The sequence below is a fragment of the Aquarana catesbeiana genome, linkage group LG05 (assembly GCF_042186555.1).
Source record: "Aquarana catesbeiana isolate 2022-GZ linkage group LG05, ASM4218655v1, whole genome shotgun sequence".
Taxonomy (NCBI): Eukaryota; Metazoa; Chordata; class Amphibia; order Anura; family Ranidae; genus Aquarana; species Aquarana catesbeiana.
In genome coordinates, this window is record NC_133328.1 from 644864703 (window position 1) to 644872534 (window position 7832).

The following is a 7832-nucleotide window of genomic DNA, read 5'->3' on the forward strand; positions in this document are numbered from 1 at the left end:
CATTGAAATCCATACGTCTGTCGCCTTTCATGTAGATTAGGGGCCAGGCGCATGGATTGGGGGGGGGGGGGTGAAATTAGTTTAGTTCCAAATTTGTTTTTTAACGAATTTCGACAAATTCGTTAATTCGTAAATTCGTTAATTCGGAGATATCTGAGTTAATGAAAACCCGTTTAACAAATGTTTCGGAAATATATTCGTAAATTCGAATATTCGAAAACTCGTAATTTGGAGGTTCTAAAATTCGTAAATTCGAAAATCCGAAAGCCCGAAGATTCGAAAATCGAAAATAATAACTAACTAATAATAACTTAACTATTACTAACTATTAAATTATAGGTATTGGAATTTCATTTCAAATTTGGCTGTTAATGAACGTGAAGAATACGAAATTTATCCGAAGTTACGAATTATCCAAACGAATCTAAACGAATGGAACATAACTAATAATAATAAATAACAATAATAATAATAAAATCTTTTATTATCATTATTATTATTTATTATTAATTCATTCCGTTTCATTTGTTTAGATGCTGCATTCGTTATTTCGGAGAATTCGTAACTTCGGATAAATTCGCATTCTTTACGTTCATTAACAGCCAAATTTGAAATTAAATTCCAATAGCTATAATTTAATAGTCAGTTATTATTTAGAATTTTTGGATTTTCTAACTATTAAATTATAGGTATTGGAATTTACTTTCAAATTTGGCTGTTAGTGAATGGAACGAATACGAATTTATCTAAACAAATGGAACGGAATGAATTAATAATAGATAATAATAATAAAAAGTTTTTATTATTATTGTTATATATTATTATTAATTCGTTACGATCCATTCGTTTAGATACGGCATTCGTTATTTCGGAGAATTCGCAACTTTGGATAAATTTCGTATTCGTTACGTTCACTAACAGCCAAATTTGAAAGGAAATTCCAATAACTATCATTTAATAGTTAGTTTACTATTTTGAATTTTCGGATTTTCTTTCTTATTTTCGGACTTTCGAATTTACAAATTTATGAATTTTCGAATTTATGAATTTTCGAATTTACAAATTTTCAAATTTACAAAATTACGTATTGCAATCATAACGAATGACCCGAAAAACAAAAAAAAAAAACAAACAAAAACAAAAATAACCCCTCAATGAAATGAAAACAAACAAATTTATTGGCAGTGCACATGTCTACCATGCGCCTCTAAGGCGGACGGCGCCGGGTCTGAGATGTGGGACTGTCTCAGCCAACCTGGAATAGACTGACAAAGGAAGCGGACAATCTGGCACATTAAGGAGTTAAATAGTCACAATCCAGCAAATATTAAATGAATCTGATTGGATGGTGGTGAGGCAGGACAAGAAGCTTTATGGGGCTTATGGCAGAAAACAATCGGCTTCTATGGGACGTTCCTGTGTACATTTCTTATCATAGATGATAAAAATGAAAACATAAAACATTATCTACATTGCAAAACATCTCGTAATAATAAAATGTCGTGTTCACAAAGGCATTCCTACAATGCAGGATAACGACTTCCTTTGGAATGCCTTTCTGTATATGCCAATTGATTACCGGGTCATGCAGACAGTGTTCATGTGTTCGCACTGCGCTTTTATGTTTTCCTTTTTATCATCCGTGACGTGACACGTAACATCCCGGGCACATCCCATACACACCGACCAGCCACAACATACCGATCACTGACAGGTAAAGTGAGTAACATTGATTTTCTGGTTACAATGGCATCTGAGAGTGGGTGGGATCTGTTAGGCAGCAAGTAGACATGTAACATTTCCCGGAAATTTTAAAGCCATGGGAAAAAAAATGATAATTTCCCTGTTTCTTTTTTTTTCTGGAAAAAATTAAATTTTCAGAAGAACTGAAAAAAAATTTAGTGTGAAGTAGTTTTACAAATTGAAAGCCATATTGTTACACTGGGAAGGTGAAAGGTAGTGTATATCTACTTCTGAACCCGTGACGAAACCCTTACGTCGTGGACTTTCAGTTGTTATGCCGGGATGATGCCTTCAGCTGCATCACCCCAGTACCGTTTTATAGAGCCAGCAGTCGGCTCTCATGTAAGAACAAACATCCTAGCAGCTAATTAGCTGCTAGACCAATGGTTCTTAACCTGGGGGTCGGGGCCCCCTCGGGGGTCGAATGACGATTTGCCAGGGGTCACCGAATCCTGGGCTGTTCCTGAAGCCCATGCTGCTCTCCCAGCCTTTTCGCAAGTGCCCAGCAGGGCCGTCCTTGGAGCCCGCGGCTGCCCACTCAGCCTCTTCGCAGCCGCCCATTCAGTTCACGGCATGGCTGGGGGGGCAGAGACTAGAGGTCAGCTCATTGGTGAGGAATGTGAAGTGGGAGGGGCTGGAGGAGACCCTATCTCCTGATTTCGGGATAGGTGTCACTGCTACGAAACACCACAGAGCCGGAGACACGATGAGTAACACTACCTGTGATTGGAGTTGCCATTAAAAGTTCCCACTACAGTTCTCAGATCAGCAGATGACCTTGATCAAGAGCACCTAAGTTGGCTGATCAGAACCCCCCCCCAGCACTGCCACTGATCCCAACTCCCCACCAACACTGCCAATGATTGCACCCCCACATTCCCGCCAGCACTGCCACTGTGTCAGAAACCATGAAATCAGACCGAGACAGTACAGATAAATCACACTTGTTTGAAAATAAAAGTAAAAAGAACAAACGTAGTCAAAACATAACCAAAGTTCAGTAACCGCAACGGATAGTCAGCCAAGCCAGAAGTCAGGGATCAATGTAGTGGAACAGCAAGCAGGATCTGGAGCCAGAAGGGATGTCAGCAAAGCAAGTCTTGAACAGGATCGCAAGAGAACGTTTCTGTGATGTTGACCAAGGCGAAGGCAGAGCTCCTCTGGATTGGACGGCTTAAGTAGGCAGGACTGATGAGCAGGATATCATCAACAGCTGAGTAACTGTGGAGAGAGGTGGAAGCTGCCAATTAGATGACAGGTGAGCGGCCAGCTCAGAGAAGAAAGGGCTGAGCCCAGCCCTGACACACTGATCCCATCCCCCATCAGCACTGCCACTGATCCCAAATCCCCGCCAGCACTGCCACTGATCCTAACTCCCTGCCAGCACTGCCACTGATCCCAACTCCCCACCAGCACTGCCACTGATCCCAACTCCCCGCCAGCACTGCCACTGATCCCAACTCCCCACCAGCACTGCCACTGATCCCAACTCCCCGCCAGCACTGCCACTGATCCCAACTCCCCACCAGCACTGCCACTGATCCCAACTCCCCGCCAGCACTGCCACTGATCCCAACTCCCGCCAGCACCGCCACAGATCCAAACTCCCCGCCAGCACTGCCACTGATCCCAACTCCCCGCCAGCACTGCCACTCAGCCCTACTCCCGCCAGCACTGCCACTGATCCCAACTCCCGCCAGCACTGCCACTGATCCCAACTCCCCGCCAGCACTGCCACTGAACCCAACTCCCCACCAGCACTGCCACTGATCCCAACTCCCCGCCAGCACTGCTACTCATCCCATTACCCCCCCACCAAGGAGTAAGAGAAGGAATAAAAATAGAGAATACATGAAAGGGAGAGGAAAAGAAGGGGAGGAACAAAGAAAAAGGGAGAGGAAAGAATAAGAGAAAGAACAGGAAAGACGGCTAGAGAGAAGGATGGGGGAAAAAACAAGAAATTAGGATAGAAAGAGATAAAAGGAGAACAAAGAGAAAGAGTGGTACATCCTAAAATGTACCATAAAGAGTTTTAATAATGTACGTGTGGAAGGGACTCAGGGAGCGCTAAATGTCCGTGGGTTAGGGGCGCAAATTACTTGTCTTGCCTTGGGTGCTGGCAACCCACGCTACGAAAATATTTTTACTATTAGGGGTCTCCACAACTTGGGAAGTTTAATCAAGGGGTCACGGCAGTACCACTGCACCAGATTCATTTTACAAGCAGGGGGAGGGGACAACCTCCCTCCAGCCACCTTCTGCAGCTTGCTCAGGCTCTCCCGTCCCACCCAGCCTTTGTGTCTGCTGACTGGCCGGACAGCCGAATAAAACCGGGATCAGCTTTGATTGGCTCTCAGCTGTGGTAACCTTGAAGCGATGACCTGACAGCACTTTCAGTTTACGGATGTCAACAGCGCCATTTATAAAAAATCAAAAGCATTCAAAAACACCAATTTTAGTGTTGAATGCTCTTAAGGGCAAAGGAGTGATTTCGAGTTTTATAGAGCCCAGATCTCTCCATAAAGAGGACCTGTCACATGCCTATTACTGTTACAAGGATGTTTACATTCCTTGTGACAGCAATAAAGTTTGATAGAAAAAAAAAATTAAAGCAACAGTGTAAAAAAATTTAAATAAATGTAATAATAAAAAAATAAAAAAAATGGAAAGTGCCCCCGTCCTCCTGTGCTCGCACGCAAAGGCGAACGTGCTTGTTGGTCCGGCATGCACACAAAGAGTGGCCACCCCACACATGTGAGGTATCACCGCGAACGTCAGATCCTGGGCAGTAATTCTAGCACCAGACCTCCTCTGTAAACCTAAAGTGGTAACCTATAAAGGCCTTTAAATCCTTGCCTATGGATAGCAAAATTTAAGTCATTTGTTCATTGAAGATGCTTCTGGTGAAGAAACACTTTGTGATGATACAGAAGCAGCAGAAAGAGTATTTCTCGAATCAGAACTCTGGAGGGAAAAGCTCCTCCCACTCTCATTCTGGTCCTCGTCATTTCATTCCATAAAGTGTTTTTAATGTCTTTAGAGAACCTCTGAAATGCCAGGATGTGTTTTGTTATCCTTGTAGTATTTTGGAAAAGAATATTTTTTCTCACAATATTTGTAAATTGCAGCTTTGTTCTCTGGCAGAATTTGCACTGTGGAAATGTTCCCAAAATCTAGATGTTGGTCTCTCCATTTTACTGAGAGGAAGAAAAGAAAAATCTATTTACTGAGGACACTATAGGGGAACATTATGCTGTGATGGTGGAGAACATTAATAGGAATCATTTAAGGTTATAAGGATATATAAATTTGTCAAACACATTGACCCTCTTACCAAGGGCGGACTGACAACTCATGGGGCCCCCGGGCAATAAGAGATTATGGGGCCCCCGGGCAATAGGAGATTATGGGGCCCCCAGGCAATAGATGATGGGGCCACACAGTATAAACACACACACATACAGTGTACACACACAGACCACAATATACACACACAGTATACACACACAGAATACACATACACACACTGAAAAGGTACTGGAGAGGCGGGGCAGCTATAATCTTGGGATTTTTAAAAAAACACAGATTTTTACATACTGTCCCTGGTTTTATTGAGGCTGGCAACCCTGATGGGGCCCCTTAGTGGCATGGGGCCCTCGGGCAGTGCCTGAGTGCCCGAGTGGTCAGTCCGCCCCTGCCTCTTACCTATCAATGAAGGCCTGAGAGGACAGAAACTATCATTATTATTATTATTATTCACGATTTATATAGCATCAACAGATTACGCAGCGCTTTACAAAGTAGAGGGGGGACAGCACAATTACAGTACAGTTCAATACAAAAGGTACAGGAGGGCCCTGTTTGTAGAGCTTACATTCTAAAGGGAGGGGGTGGTGGTACAACTGGTAATAGCTGCAAAGAATGATTTGATGGGGGTGGCTCAGGGACAGTTGTTAGGTGGGTGTGGGATAGACTTCCCTGAATAAATGAGTTTTCAGGGATCTCCTAAAGGTGGACAGGGAAGGGGCTGATCGGACATACTGGGGCAGGGAGTTCCAGGGGATGGGAGAGGCTCTGGAGAAGTCCTGAAGGCGAGCATGGGAGGTGGTAACAAGGGAGCTAGAGAGCAGGAGGTCTTGGGAGGAGCGGAGGGGATGATTTGGGTGATATCTGCAGATAAGGTTGGTGATGTAGATGGGGGTGAGGTTATGAATGGCCTTGTATGTTGTGGTTAGCATTTTGAATTTTACACGGTGGGGTAGGGGAAGCCAGTGAAGGGATTGGCAGAGAGGAGCAGCAGTCACGGATCGATTAGTGAGGTGTATTAGTCTAGCAGCAGAATTCATAATAGACTGAAGGGGGGAGGAGCCTGCTTAAGGGTAGGCCATTAAGGAGAGAGTTGCAGTAGTCAAGGCGGGAAATAATCAAGGAGTGAATAAGTTGCTTTGTGGTGTCATTAGTTAGGAAGGGTTGAATTCCGGAGATGTTGCGGAGGTTAAGGCGGCAGGATTTAGCCAGTGATTGGATGTGGAGGCTCAAGGAGAGGTCAGAGTCAAGGATTACACCCAGCACCCTGGCATGTGTGGAGGGACCAATGGTTGTGCTGTTGATATTAATAGTGAAGTCACAGGGGGGGGGGCCGTGAAGGAGGAAATATAACAAGTTCAGTTTTAGAAAGATTGAGTTTGAGGAAGTGGTGTGACATCCATATCGATATGTCATCTACTGTATCCCAATATTCACCCAACTGTAGGAGGTAAAAGATGGAGCCCACAAGCAAACTAAAGTGGAGCCTTTCCCCTGCAGTGCCCCCTAAAGGCAGAAATGCATATTTATCTTGTTTGAGAACTGCATTGAGAAGTACAGTGTTACTTGAATTGTATTGCAGGATTTGCTTATCTTCAGCTGAGAGAACTTTCAATAATTTAAGACTTTACATAAAGTCTCAGGAATTCTTCTTTAAGGTCTTCATGTTATATAGTTTGAATACCATTTCATAGATAAATCATTGGAAAAGAACATATTCCACACTTTTTTCCCCAATTTTTCTGGAAAGAACGGCTTTGAAAAACAAAACACATCTCTAGCAGCAAGTGAACATATCGTCCCTGAAGTTGATGTGTCGATAGCAGAAAAAATAGGCAAGTGTAAAAATTTGAGGGACTTTGACAAGGGCCGGCCACATTGTAATGACTAGAGGACTGGGTCAGAGCACAACTACAGCTCTTGTGGGATGTTCCCAGGATGCAGTGGTCAGGAATGACCAAAAGTGGCCGAAGAAATGAAAACCAGTCAAACCGGTGTCATGGGCAGCCAAGGCTCATTGATGGAGGTGGGGAGGGAATGCTCATTGATGGAGGTAGGGAGTAAAGGCTCATTGATGGAGGTGGGGGAGGGAAGGCTCATTGATGGAGGTGGGGAAGGAAAGGCTCATTGATGGAGGTGGGGGAGGGAAGGCTCATTGATGGAGGTGGAGAGGGAAGGCTCATTGATGGAGGTGGGAAGGGAAGACTCATTGATGGAGGTGGGGAGGGAAGGCTAATTGTTGTAGGGGGGATGAGAAGGCTCATTGATGGAGGTGGGGAGGGAAGGCTCATTGATGGAGGTTGGAAGCGAAGGCTCATTGATGGCGGTGGGGGAGGGAAGGCTCATTTATGGAGGTGGGGAGGGAAGGCTCATTGATGGAGGTGGGAAGGGAAGACTCATCGATGGAGGTGGGAAGGGAAGGCTCATTGATGGAGATGGGGGAGGAAAGGTGAATTGATGGAGGTGGGGGAGGGAAGGCTCATTGATGGAGGTGGGGAGGGAAGGCTCATTGATGGAGGTTGGAAGCGAAGGCTCATTGATGGCGGTGGGGGAGGGAAGGCTCATTTATGGAGGTGGGGAGGGAAGGCTCATTGATGGAGGTGGGAAGGGAAGACTCATCGATGGAGGTGGGAAGGGAAGGCTCATTGATGGAGATGGGGGAGGAAAGGTGAATTGATGGAGGTGGGGGAGGGAAGGCTCATTGATGGAGGTGGGGGAGAGAAGGTGCATTGATGGAGGTGGGGGAGGGAAGGCTCATTGGTGGAGGTGGGGAGGGAAGGCTC